Genomic DNA, 13983 nt, shown 5'->3' with positions numbered 1-13983 from the left:
CAGCAATAATAATGGTGAATGGCAGTGGACATGGCTCAAATTAGGATGGTAGCAATGGAGGAGGTTCCTGACCCTGATTTCATTATAAAGTAGGAGAGAGAAGAGTCAAGGACAACTCCATGTTTTGTTTTCGTGTGTGTGTGTGTGTGTGTGTGTGTGTGTGTGTGTGTGTGTGTATTAAGAAGGCTATGGCCAGGCATGGTGGTGCATGCCTTTAATTCCAGCACTCAGGAAGCAGAGGCAGGGTGATTTTTGTGAGTTCATAGCCAGCCTGGTCTACATAGTAAATTCTAAGATAGCCAGGGCTACATAAAGAGACCCTGCCTCCAAAAGAAAACGATGTGGTTAACTGGGTGTGATGGGGCACAACTATAGGCTTAGCTACTCTGGAAGTTGAAGCAGAAGTAGTTGCTTGACCTGGGAAGTTCAAAGCCAGCCTAGGTAATATAGTGAGACATTGTCTCAACAAACAAGGCCGGGGCTATCTATCATTTACTAAAACGGGGAAGACTGCAGGTGGAATGGTTTGACTTTGGGGGCAGAAGAGAAATAAAGGTGAAATGTTCATTCTTGGCTCTAATTGTGATAAATCCAAAGGTGTTCCAGAGGAGATATCAAATAAGTAACGGATATACAAAATTTAAATTGTGAGATATATAAAATACAAAATAGGTATGTGAGCCTATGGGGGACATTTTTCATTCAAACCATAACAGTGGGTATTCCAAAAATGCATTTGGGGTGAGACTGGAGAGTTGACTCAGTAGTTAAGAGTATCTGTTACTCTTTCAGTAGACCAGACATGTACATGGTATGCACACATCATGCAGACAAAATACCCATACACATTCAAAAATATTTTTTTAAAAAAATCCCAACTTAGGAGCTGAAGAGATGGCTCAGCAGTTAAGAGCACTGACTACTCTTCTAGAGGTCCTGAGTTCAATTCCCAGCAACCACATGGTGGCTCACAACCATCTGTAATGGGGTCTGATGCCCTCTTCTGGTGTGTCTGAAGACAGCAACAGTATACTCATAGACATAAAATAAATAAATAAATCTTTTTTAAAAATCCCAACTTAAATGGATGCAATTCATTTTACATACCTTGATTTTTTTTTTCTTTGTGGTGCTAGGAATGGAATTCAGGGCCTTGAGTATTCTAGGAGAGCACCCTGTCACAGATCTACATCCCTGACCCTTCATTTTTGTTCTGAGGATCACCTAAACTTGGGATCTTCCTGTTTCAGTTAACAGAATCCACTGGGCTCTTTTTAGCTAAAGGAAACCAAGTTTCTCAGTTCGTAATTGTGATAACTCTTTGCTCCACCAGCTTTGGTAAACAGTTCGTAGAACTGTGTTCCTCTGTGTGTCAGTATTAGCCACATAACTCATTTTGCAAGAGATTTGAAAAGCAGAAGTGAAGCAACATCTCCACAGTGATTTATCTATTTATTCTGGGAAAGCCGGCGACTTGCCTGGAGCACCAAGGTGGGTAGCACACATTGTTGCTGGCCCCTGGCTCACCTTGGTGTAGGTGGCACCTGGGCCCACAGTTCATTAGCCACCACTAGAGCCCTTCTAAAAAGCTGGTGTTAAAGCCATACCAGGTGCAAGTGCAGTCTGTGAAGGCACCTCCTTCTCATCCCCCTCAGCCATTCACAGCAGCTGGAGAGACTGTACTAGTCACTTCTCTCCTTAGCACCCTAGCTGGCCTCGGAGCAGCTTGAATACTCAGGATTCTGTGCAAGGAAGAAAGTCAATCTCAAGAGAGGCAAAATGGAAGAGAGACATGCTTCCATTGGAAGATTTTCATATTTCAATGTGGCATTTAAATATGTGGTGCTTTCGGTTGCTTTCCTTTTCCTAAATGAAGTCTCCAGTAATTCCACAGAGACAACTGATGGTAATGTTGTGTTAGGTGCCTTTTAAGATTTTTCTTTTTCACACAATCAAAGCCCAACAGAAGTGGTTTTCCCCTGTGGCTGAGCAACTGGAGTAGTGAAATTTTGCAGCCACTAGTTTTTCTCTCTAGAGACGGTCACCACCCACAGATCTCCACCCTCTCTGAAAGGCACTTGTTGGGTTAGCTGCAGCCTTTGCATTAGAAAAGGAACATGGATGGGGATAAAGAGTGAAGCTAAAGTAGTGGACAGACTTAATATGATAGGGCATAGAGTTTAGTTGCCAGCACCATAAAAGAAAGCCACTCTATACACACACGTAAAATATTTTTTTAAAGGAACTATGCTTTCAGGTACAAGCCAAAAATTCCCCTGAAAGAAATAAACGAGGCAGGCAGCAAGCAGGTATAGGTGCGGGTTCAGAATCCATATCGTTTCTCTGTGGCTTTGGGAGTGTGCAGGAGAACATGATTGAGATGAGTATGAGTCAGAAAACTTCCCATCAGATGCCTTGTGGGAAAGTCCTGTTTGCTCCAGATAAAGGCTTAAAGCTGTCATCTCCACTATACCATGGCACTTACCATAGTAGATGGATGCTTTTGCAGCAGCTGCTCCTTGGTGTCTTGCCCTCCCTGATTGTTGCCTTTAATTCCTGCAGGGGCTGTGTGAAAGTGACCTTGAGAAGCTCCCTTCTTCCAGCCAGTCTAAGACATGTTGTGCCTCCTCACTCGGGTCAGCTTCTCACCATTAGATATGTACCTTTAACTTTGAGACTAGATAGGCAACTGGGAAGTGAGCTGAGCAAATGAGGAACTCACATCTTACTCGTTGACACAGCATATGTAGTGGGTATTGTCATCAGAGAGGCTTCCTCTGGCAGCTGGTGGGAGCAGATGCAGAATCCCACAGACACACATTAGGCTGAGCTCTGGGAAACACATGGAAGAAGGTGGGGGAGAAGAATTGTAGGAGCCATAGGGGTCCATGAACACTACAAAGAAACCTACGCAATTAGCTAACCTGGGCTCATAGGAGCTCACAGAGACTGAACCAACAACCAGGGAGCCTTCATGGACCTCACCTAGGCTCTTTGCATATGGTAAGGTTGTTAGCTTGGTGTTCTTGTGGGACTTCTAACAGTGGAAGCAGGGGCTGACTCTTTTGCCTGCTTTATGGACCCTTCTACTGGATTGCCCTGTCCAGCCTCGATATAAGGGTATATGTCTAGTTTTATTGTATCTTGTTAGGCTGGTTTTGATTAGTATCCCTGGGAGGCCTGCCCTTTTCTGAAGGGAAATGGAGGAGGAGTGGATCTAAGGGAGAGGGAGTGGAGGAGGTACTGGGTGGAATAGAGGGAGGGGAAACTGTGCTCAGGATGTACTGTATGAGAGAAGAAAAAAGAAAATATGTATGTGTGTGTATATTTTCTCTTTTCATTCATATATATATATATATGACTGACATGTACTGGGGAAATGGCAGAAACCTAAAGTCTTCTGGGCTCCTACTACATGATTTGATTGACATTTTTGCTCACGAGGTTGAGGTAATGGAAAATACCAGTGGAGCTCGCTTTTGTTCCCATGGCTGCCCTAGCCAAAGATAAGATTAAAGCTCCTTTCATCTTCCCCCACCTCTTTCCTCTATCTCTGACCTGGTTAAGTAGTCTCACCTCTGAGCAGAGAATAAATTCTCTCATATAGCAACTCATTTGGAACTCCTTGTTGTACCTGCCCCACTTCCCAGATCTCTTAAAGGTATAGCATGCATTGTTAGCCTGAGCCATTCCTTTTCAGGTTATATGACCAACATATCCTTTTCACATTCTGACTTTCTGTAAAACCAACTTTGGAAAAGTTCATTTTAAACTGTGGTCCTGCAGCTGGGTGAATAGCACAGTAAGAGTGCCTGCTACACAACCATAAGAACCTGAGTTCAAATCCTCAGCATCTACAAACAAAGCTGGATGTGGCCATGTATGTCTGTAATCCTAGTGCTGGGGGGAGGAAGGGAAGGCAGAGACAGGAGGATTGCTGAGGCTTAGTGAGAGATTCTCTCTCAAGAGAAGACAGTGATAGAGCAGGACCCCAAACATCCTCCTCTGACACACCTGCACAAATGTGTGCATATGCAACATGCAAATGAAAAATATAAGGAAATTAAAAATAAAAATAAAATAAATTACTAAAATTGTGCTCCTCACTGGGGATATATCTTGCTGGAAGGATACATGTCTGTCTGTCTGTCTGTCTGTATGTATGTATGTATGTATGTATGTATGTATCTTGCTGGAAGGATGCATGTATGTATGTGTATGTATGTATGTATGTATGTATGTATGAATATGTAGCTCAGAGGAAGAATGTTTATCTAACATGCATATGCATAAAAACATGAGTTCAATCTCCAGTATTAGAAAAATAAGAGTGAGTTAGTTCTCAGTCTGCTTGGTCTACCAAGAGAGACTCTTCCCTCATCTCAGAAAACCAAAAAAAAGAGGTCCTTAAAGCTGTTGCACTCTTGCCAGTGCTGAACCCAGTGGCTAGTGAGATTAAATTTTGAGGGAAGTGTTGTTAGTGTTGTTAGCTTTTCTGATCAACTAAACTTACTAAGTATTCTTCAGTTGGTTACTGTGAACAGGCTTCCCACTCTACTTCAGAAATAATCTCGTGAGTGCAAACATACTTTTGTAAAAGCATTTAGCAAATATTTATGTTCTACTACCTTTGGAAGACAGAGGCTAATTTCTGTTGCTCTCCAACATAACTGGCACATAAGAAGTTCATGGAATGAGAAAATTCACAACTTTAAATTTACCCTGATGAAATTGTACAATGTATTTATCACATTTTCTCAAGTTGTATAAGCAAAGTAGATGCACAAGGCGTTTAGAGTCTTCACACTCACGATAACGTTAATTTAGAGACTGAGTGTGTAGCTCAGTGATAGGGCACCAGCTTGTTTAGAAAGGACCAGGCCCTGGGCTCCATCTGCAGCACTGCCGGAAGCAGTTAAGGAAGAGCTGAGAGGGAAGATCTGTAGTGTGCTAACAGAGGTTTTCCTCGACTAGCTGTTCACTTCAAGACTTCTTTGAAATGATCTGTCTGAATTTTGTCAGAAATAGCTTCAAATCAACATTTGTCACTTTGCTCCTTTGATAGCCAGGGCATAGCCTGTCTTCAGTGTAAATGTCTGTAGTTTCACTTCTCCAGTTCCTTGAGAAATCTATTCATGTAGAGAGAAAAAGCAGAAACAGAATAGGAATGAGGCACATCTTCTGTTCTGTCATGGAAAGCAGTGTACCATCTCTCTCTATATCCTTTTCCTGGTAGCTCACATTCCAGAGGAAAGCACCTTGTTATTTTGTCTTGTTTTCTGTTACAAGCAAGTCATTCTCTTCCCCATGGACTACCGCTTTCCACTTTCTGTTCTCAGATTTCCCCCATTGACAAAAATCACATGTGAAAGCAAATTTATCAGCATATCATCAGGATCATTTTTTTATTTTATCCTCTGTATTTTAGGTCCTTAAATCTTCCTTTCTTTTTTGTAAATAAGGTATTCCTTTTCAATCATCACATTCTTTGGGGATTGTATTCCTTTTTACACACCCTGATTAGGAGATTGTACTATATTTAGATTTTTTTCCTAATTTTTTGAAATTTGTTATTATCATTATCATTAATTATTATTATTTTGTTTTTGGGGACAGGAGTTTTCTGTGCAGCTCTGGCTGTCCTGGAAGTAACTCTGTGAGCCAGGCTGGTCTCAAATTCAGAAATCTGCCTTCCTTTGCCTCTCAAATACTGGCATTAAAGGTATATACAACCACACCCAGCTCCATTGTTATTTTTAAGTGTGTGTGTGTGTGTGTGTGTGTGTGTGTGTGTGTGTGTGTGTGTGTGTTACGTGCTGAAGTTAAGGCAGGAAGTCAGGGCAGGAACTCAAGACAGGAATTTAAAAGTAGAAACCATGGCTTAATGCTGTTTACTGGCTCATTTGCAGGCTCATGCTTAGCTATGAACAGCCCAGAACGACTAGCCTAGGGATGGTACCACCTACAGTGGACTGGATCCTCCCATATCAATTATCAATCAAAATAATGCTCCATAGACATGCCAACAGTTGACTTCCCTCAATGACAAGTTGTGATCTGTTAAGTGTAGAATTAAACCCTTTCCTTCTCAAGTTGCTTTTAGTTGTGGTGTTTATCACTGCAACAGAAAACAAGCTAACACAATTAGTAATCAAAAATACAAATTAAAACAATGCTATGGCTCATAAGGACCTACCTGTCCTTGAGGAGTTATAGGCAATTAATAGTTGGTGAAGGAAGGGAGTCATATTCCTCAGTGATGTAGGCACTGGTAAGTTGCCTTTGCTCAAGTAGATAACCCCCTAACCATGCTCATGCAAGCAATATTAATTAAATGCTGTAGACCCCAGTAAAAACAAGGTAAGAGGTGCTGAAGAGATGGTTTAGTGGTTAAAAATACTTCCTGTTCTTCTAGGAAAAATTCAGTTTCCAGTACCAAAGCCAGGTTGCTTAGAATTCCCTGTAACTTCAGCTCCAGGGAATCTAATTCTCTATTCTGTCCTTCTAGAGCATCCATATATAAATGCACTCTGGCTGTTGGGCTGAGAGTAGATGTCTTAGTAGAAGTGGTTATTGTGGCTTATTGTTTCAGAGGGTTAGAATGCATGACTGTCACGGTAGGGAGCATGGCAGGAGGCAAGAAGGAATGGTGCTGGAATAATTGTTGAGAGCTCATATTTTGAGACATTGCCATGAGGCAGAGGTTGAAACGGGAAATGGCTCCAGTCTTTTGGAACCTCAAAGCCCACCTCCAGTGACATACCTCTTCCAACAAGGCCACACCTCCAAATCCTTCCCAAATAGTTCCACTAACTGAGGACTATGTATTCAAACACATGAGCTATGTGAGGCTATTCTCATCCAAACCACCACAGTACACTAGAGGGGGACCATCTTGGATTATGCATACAGATGGACAATAATGATGCTAGATTGATTGGGCCTTAGTGGACCAGTGGGAGGAGCAAGTTGGAAGCTTCTTAATAGAGTTCAAAGGCAGATGTAATGTGACAGGAGAACAGATCATTTTAAAGTCAGTAGTGGATTTTTTTTTTCAAATTAAAAAAATTACATTTATTTATTTGTGTGTGAGGTGGGGGACCTTGAAGGAGTCAGCTTTCTCCTTTCATCAGGAATTGAATTAGCAAGTGCCTTTAACTGCTGAGCCATCTCACCAGCCTTCTAGCCTAGGTTGCTCTCAAACTGTTTATGTAGCCAAGGAAGTCCTTCAAGTTTTAGTCCTCCAGGTCTCTACCTCTTCAGTGCTGAGTGTGCCATCATGACAAGTCTCAAATGCATGACTTCATTTTTTAAACATATACACATTATCTTAGTCAATATTCTATTGCTATGAAGAGACACTATGACCACAGTAACTCTTATAAAGGAAAGCATTTTATTGGGACTGGCTTAGAGTTTCAGCATGCCAGGAAACATGATGGAGGAGAAGGGGCTGGGAGTTTTCTGTCTGGATCTGCAGGCAGCAGAGAGAGACACACACACTGGGCCTGGCTTGAGCTTCTGCAACTTCTAAGCCCGCCCCCATTGACACACTTCCTCCAACTAGGTCACAACCTAATCCTAAAGTAGTGTTACTCCCGGGTGACTAAGCTTTTAAATATATGAGCCTTTGAGGGGACATTTTATTCAAACCACCACACATATAACACATGCTTAAGTCTACTTAGTGTTGCTTGTTTGTAAATGTGCTTAGGGTCGACTACTTGGAATTAGACAATCTATCAGGGGGCTCATCCCTAGAGAAGACTGATTCTCCCTCTCTCAAATCAGCTCTTGATGGAGTGGTGACTTGAGGATTTGGTCTTTGTACTGGTTGGTTTTTGTCAACCTGACAGAAACCCAGAAATACCTGGGAAAAGGGAATCTCAATTGTGGAATTTCTTTCCATTAGATTGCCATGTCTATGGCACAGTTTCTTGATTGCTAATTGTTGAAGCCCACTGTCGGTAGTGGCATCTCTAGGCAAGTGAGCCTGGGCAGTAGTGGATTTTTTTTCAAATTAAAAAAATTACATTTATTTATTTGTGTGTGAAGTGGGGGACCTAAGAAAGCTGGCTGAGCAGCCCCGCAAACAGTGTTCCTTCATAGTCTCTGCTTCAGGTCCTGCCTCCAGATTTCCTTTGAGTTTCTTGCCTTGGTGGGTCTTGATGATGGACTATAACCTGTAAGATGAATATTCTTGCCTCACCCCTAGTCCCTTCTGGTTAGTGTTTTATCACAGCAACAGAAAGCAAATTATGACAGTCTCATAGGCTTCTTTTGGTAACCTTTTTTTGGCATATAATTAAATTGTGTTCCTCCAAATAAAGTAAATATAGAATAACTTGAGGAACCCCATCAATTAGGCAACAAAATGTGGGGTGGATGAAGAGTCAAGGGTCAGGTAGCAGAGTCAGGCATCCTGATCCCACACTTTAACCACAACTGGGACGTTGAGGTATGGTTCCAGGTACAGGACAGGATGGTCCGCAACACCAAGACATGATCCGGCTTAGCATCCCCAAATAAGCCTACGCAGCAAGAAACTCGGGGGAATGTGTGGTGAGCACAAGGTGAGTGCTCCCTTCAAGACTGTTTTTGCAATACACATCAAATAAGACTTTGGTACGTCTGACGTACACCTCCTTGCCCGCCTAATTCACCACGCCTGTTAAAAAAAAAAAAAGAGGAGGTTTGAAGAGGAAGGAAATGTCTCAAGTCCTAAGAGTTTAGAACAATCATCACGGGGTTTTTAGGAGTCCAAAACCAGAATGTCACTGTTTAGCGAAGATGAACAGCTGTGTCATATGCCAGGAGCTTCTGAGATACCGGTAAGTTGAGCTTTCTTGGCTTGATTCCATTTCAGCAGTATATAGAAAACAACAGAAATATGTCCAGTTTTTGTTTGAGACGGGTCTCATGTAACCCAGGCTTGCCTGGAGCTCTCTATAAGCCAAGGGTGATCTTGAATCACTGATCTTCAGCTTCAAGGGTACTGGGATTACAAGCAAGCATCACCACTTCTGCTCAAGAATTTTTAATTTTTTAATTTGATGTTACTCACTTCATGACTCCTACCATAGACAGTAGTAGTATTGCACAGAAGGGAAGTGACATTTATTTTCATATTACTGTTCCGTGGTGCTTACACTTTTTAAAGTTATTATTATTGTTATTATTGTTGTTGTTGTTATTATTATTATTATTGAGACAGGGTCTATGTAGTCCAGGTGGGCCTCAAACCAGCTCAATTTTGAAGATCACTTTGAACTACTGTGCTTTAAAATATACTTCTATGTTTTGTATAATAAACTTTTCAATGTAGCATACGCAAATTTATTTTTTTATTTTAATAAGCTTTTTTAAATTGTAAATTTTCCTTTGCCTTTTCCTTTGTTATTGTTAATCATTTGTTAAAGACAGTCTCACTATATAGCCCTGGCTGGTGTGGGAGTGACTCTGTAAACCAGGCCAGTCTCAAATTCACAGAAATACACCTGCCTCTTCCTTCCGTGCTGAGACTAAGGGCATGGGCCACAATGCCTTCTTTGATTTTTGAGTCAGACTCTAGCCACAATAGTGCAGACTGGCCAAGAATTTGCTTCCTGCCTTAGCTTCCGGAGTGCTAGGAAGGGTTACAAATTTGTTCTCTTTCTCCACGTCTCTGTCTCTGTCTCTGTCTCTGTCTCTCTGTCTCCGTCTCCGTCTCCGTCTCCGTCTCTGTCTCCCTCTCCTTCTCCCCCACCCCTGACCACCCACCCATAGGATGCCAGGCTGTATTCAAACTCAATGTGTAGTCCAGAGTGACCTTCAACTTCTGATGCTTCTGTCTCTACCTCCCAGGTTCTGGTAATAAAAGTGTGAGCCACCAAGCCTGGTTTATTTGGTTCTGAGAATGGAAGCCAGAATTTCACACATGCTAGGCAAGCAAGCACTCTACCAACAGAGCTACAGCCACCATTTTTCTAGTGCTCGTTGATAGGATTTTACTACACTTCAAACAAAGGTTCCCAGCCCAAGCAGTTATGTGAATGGGGCAGAATTTGAGGCATAAGTGGCCTTTGGAGAGCACATACATATATAACTATGTTTTCACCCTCTTTGCTGATGTGATAAGAGTTCAGGACTCAGGTCAGGAGGCCTGAATTGAATGGCAATCTTGTGCATATCACTTACTAGCTGACTGCCAAGTCATGCTAAGTCCATGGGCTTCCATTTTCTGTAAAATCTGATGGAGAATTATGTGGTAGGACTGTAAGCTGTGAGGTTCAAAGCAACTATGAGTCTTTTTTCCCCTGGTCAGCAAATTCCACAGAGCATGGACTCTGGTTCACCTCCTGTAAAAGTGGAGGCTCTCCTCCATCCTCACACTGATGGTCAGGTAATAGCACTGCCAAGAGACTTCCAGCTGGGTAGACTGGTGTAGCCCTGAGATCTCAGCCTTGGAATGTGAGGCAAGAGGAGCCTTGAGTCCAAGAGTTTGCTCTCATCTTGGACTTCACAGGAAGAAAGGGAGAAGAGACGAACAAAGACAGAGAGAGCACTCCAAGGACAGCAACGGAAGCATCCTCTTAACTCTACAGAGAAAGGTTAGGATTATTATAAAAGTAGTAAGGTATTTTTTTGTACTTTCAAAGTCATAGAAAGCTTTCACTGGGGACTCATAGAGCATTTCACAGACGGAGTGGGGGCACAATCCTTCAAGGCATGTAACACTGTGAGTGTGAGTTGGAAGTTTGGAAAAGAGTCAAGCTCTGCTTCTTAAACAACATTCCTCAAGACTCCTCCCCACAGCTTTAGCTCCACATAGTCCCTTAGGCCCTGCACATTTCAGGAATGCTTCTGATGGATGCTGGAAAAATCAATGGGGTCATGGATCTACTCAGAAAAGAAGCTCAGGAATGTTCCCAAGGCATGATAACCCTTGTAAATGGAACACCAGCAGGCTTCTTTTGAACTCAGCATATCTCTTGCCTGTTTCGATGTGATTGCTGATGGGTCTGTGCAGTGTGTATTAGATAAGCCTCAATGAAAGACACAGGTCAAAGGCTGTTTTTCCTTGGTGGACCAGTGCTGCCCTTCAGACCCAGTGTTATGAAGGGTCCAGTCTTGAAGGAGGAAAAACTGTATTTCCAAGCCTATGGTCTGAGAGGTGTGCGGTGGTGTGTGTGTGTGTGTGTGTGTGTGTGTGTGTGTGTGTGGTTTGTGAGTATTTTTGTCTGTGATGAGTACAGGACTGAGAATGGTGTGGTAACTTACCATGGGTGCCACTCCTGTTTTCTTTTGTTGCAGGAGCAAACTGAGAAGGCTGTGGGGATTGCTAGGAATCAAGGCCAGACTCACACAGGTATTAACAGATGTTGAAAATCTTCCCCCTGCCCCTGAGAGGCATCAATGTGACCAGGAAACAGGATGAAAATGCAAATCTTGGACCCTCTGAAGAACGAGTGACAGTAAAAGTCCAGGGGTGGGGCCCAACAACCCAGAGCTTAGCAAACCTCCCAGGTGAGCTGGGGTCGTGCTAATGTTTGAGACTCCCTTCCTCTGAGCCTCATTTCAATCTTGTCTGCATATATTCAGGCATTTGTTTTGAATTCAGACTCTACAGTGGGACCAGAGATGACTAGGGGATTCTGCTTCCCAGGCAGGATTGAGAACCACAAATGTATTCTGTTCTTGAGGGCACATTTCCTGGTTTGCTTTCTACTGCTGTGATAAAACACCATGACCAACAGCAACTTGGGGTGAAAATGGTTTATTTTAGTTTAGAGTTTATAATCCATCATGAAGTGAAGTCAGGGCAGGAACTCAAGGCAGGAACCTGGAGGCAGGGACTAAAGTAGAGGTCATGGAGGAACTCTGTTTCCTGGTTTGTGCCTCATGCCTTGCTGCTCCCTTTGCTTCTTTGTTTCTTTCATTTTTTTGTTTTTCTTTCTTTTCTTTTCTTTTGTTTGAGGCAGAGTTGGTTTGTGTAGCCCTGGTTATTCAAGAACTAGCTCTGTAGATCAGGCTAGCCCAGGGGTGGAGCACTTACAGTGGTCTGGGCCCTCCCATATCAATCATTAACCAAGAAAATGCCCTAGAGACTTGCAGGCCAATCTGATAGAGGAATTTTCTTAATTGAGTCCCCCTCCACTTTTCCCAAGTGACCAACACAGCAAGCTTACTTGGGGCCATGCTGCTTTTTGTCATGGACTCTTTATCCCTTTAAAACTGTAGGTTGTTTTAGGATTAGACAGTTTTCTAGCTCAAGACCTGCCTCTGGGCTGGATCAAAGCCTATATAGGGTGATGCCTGTGCTTAACAGAGAAGCTCAGGAATGTCTGATGTCCTCTTTTTCTTCTCCCTTAAAGGTTAGAAACAATAGTTGGCTAGATCAAATCTCATTACATGTATAGGTTATGGTGTAGGAATTTTATTCAGCTATAGAGAGTATACAAATGTTGCTTGCAGGGAAAAGGATGTAACTGGAGATGATTCTATTAAGTGAAATAAGTCATTTGAACTAAGAAAGAAAACACCATGCTTTTCCTCATTCATGAGCTCTAGATTTTATATACATAAAATTGTGTATGTATCCAAATCATGAAAAGAGAAGTAAAATTGTCTAGCAAAAGTGGGGTACCGATAGAAGGGGTGAGAAAATAGAGCCCGGAAGGAGTTGAGGTGAACATGTTCAAACTACTTTACTGCATGAAAATATCCTTCTAAATGAAGCCCAGTGCCATGTACAATGAATATATAACAGTAAAGGAAAGAAAATCATGAACCTGGCAAAGAAAATTTTGAAGCAGTTTGCCTTCCATCTTGGATAAAGATGTGGAAAAAGAGGCTCTATAGAAACAGTGAATGTTTGGTGGATGTGGTACCACACGGCCTTTGATCCCAGTACTTGGGAGACAGAGGTAGGAGGATTTCTTTGTGTTTGGGGCCAGCCTCGTGTATATAATGAGTTCCAGGACTGCAAAGGGTTATCCTGTCTCAAGAAACAACAAAAGGAAACAGTGGCTAGAGGAATAGTAACTACAGCCCTTGGGCCTTCCTTACTGTAAACTAGGCATTGCTAATATGCAGACTGTTATCTTAGCATTCGCCATTAGAACATTTCCTTCCTCCCAAGCGCCATTTTTACCTTACTTTAAAAAGTAAATAATGGGCAGTCCGGAGCAATCGATCGAGGTAGAGGCTGTTGGACGGCAGGAGCAGAGCAATGCCTAAATCAAAGGAACTTGTTTCTTCAAGCTCTTCAGGCAGTGATTCTGACAGCGAAGTTGAAAAAAAGTTAAAGAGGAAAAAGCAAGTTGTTCCAGAGAAACCTGTGAAGAAGCAGAAGCCTGGTGAGACTTCTAGAGCTCTGGCATCCTCCAAGCAGAGCAGCAGCAGCAGAGATAATAACATGTTTCAGATTGGAAAGATGAGATATGTCAGTGTTCGGGACTTTAAAGGAAAAATTCTAATTGATATTAGAGAATATTGGATGGACTCAGAAGGTGAAATGAAACCAGGGAGAAAAGGTGTTTCTTTAAACATGGAACAGTGGAGCCAGCTGAAGGAACAGATCTCTGACATAGATGACGAAGTAAGAAAGCTGTAAAGTCTGAGCCATACCAACCCTGTACTGTTGCAGTTGTTTTAATCTGTCTTTTTACATTGGCTTTTGTTTTCTAAATGTTGTTTTCCAAGCTGTTGTATATTTGGATTGCAGAACAATTTGTAAGACAAATACTTTTTTTAATGTGCATTATTAAAATGTTCTAAGTGAAAAAAAAGTAAATAATGGGCTTGAGAGATGACTCCATGTGTAAGAGCACTAGTTGCTCTTTTATAGGACTTCGGTTCAGTTCCCAGTGCCCACAATGGGTGTACACAACTGCATGTAACTCCAGTTCCAGGGCACCCAATGCCCTCCTCTTGTCTCTGGGTACACTACGAACACACACACACACACACACACACACACACACACACACACACACACACACA

General features: G+C 42.3%; 1 protein-coding gene and 1 pseudogene across 3 annotated transcripts in view; both read left to right on the top strand.

Annotated features, from left to right (window-relative positions):
• The first annotated feature begins 8744 nt into the window (after positions 1–8744).
• LOC114624469 (toll-like receptor 13) overlaps positions 8745–13983 on the top strand; it is a 23447-nt gene continuing 18208 nt past the window's right edge. The window contains exons 1-2 of one of the 2 annotated variants that reach the window (XM_028771428.1): positions 8745–8831; positions 11293–11347. The gene's annotated coding sequence lies outside the window, so the exon portion shown is untranslated. The remainder of the gene's footprint in view (positions 8832–11292; positions 11348–13983) is intronic. The other variant, XM_028771429.1, reaches the window with a different exon arrangement.
• LOC114624470 lies at positions 13025–13757 on the top strand (annotated as a pseudogene). Its single transcript, XR_003711932.1, has one exon. The product of XR_003711932.1 is annotated as an activated RNA polymerase II transcriptional coactivator p15 pseudogene (transcript).

Source organism: Grammomys surdaster, unplaced genomic scaffold, assembly GCF_004785775.1.
Source record: "Grammomys surdaster isolate TR1022 unplaced genomic scaffold, NIH_TR_1.0 207, whole genome shotgun sequence".
NCBI classification, from domain to species: domain Eukaryota; kingdom Metazoa; phylum Chordata; class Mammalia; order Rodentia; family Muridae; genus Grammomys; species Grammomys surdaster.
The sequence above is the reverse complement of the archived record's forward strand: the minus strand, read 5'-3'. Positions and strand labels throughout refer to the sequence as shown.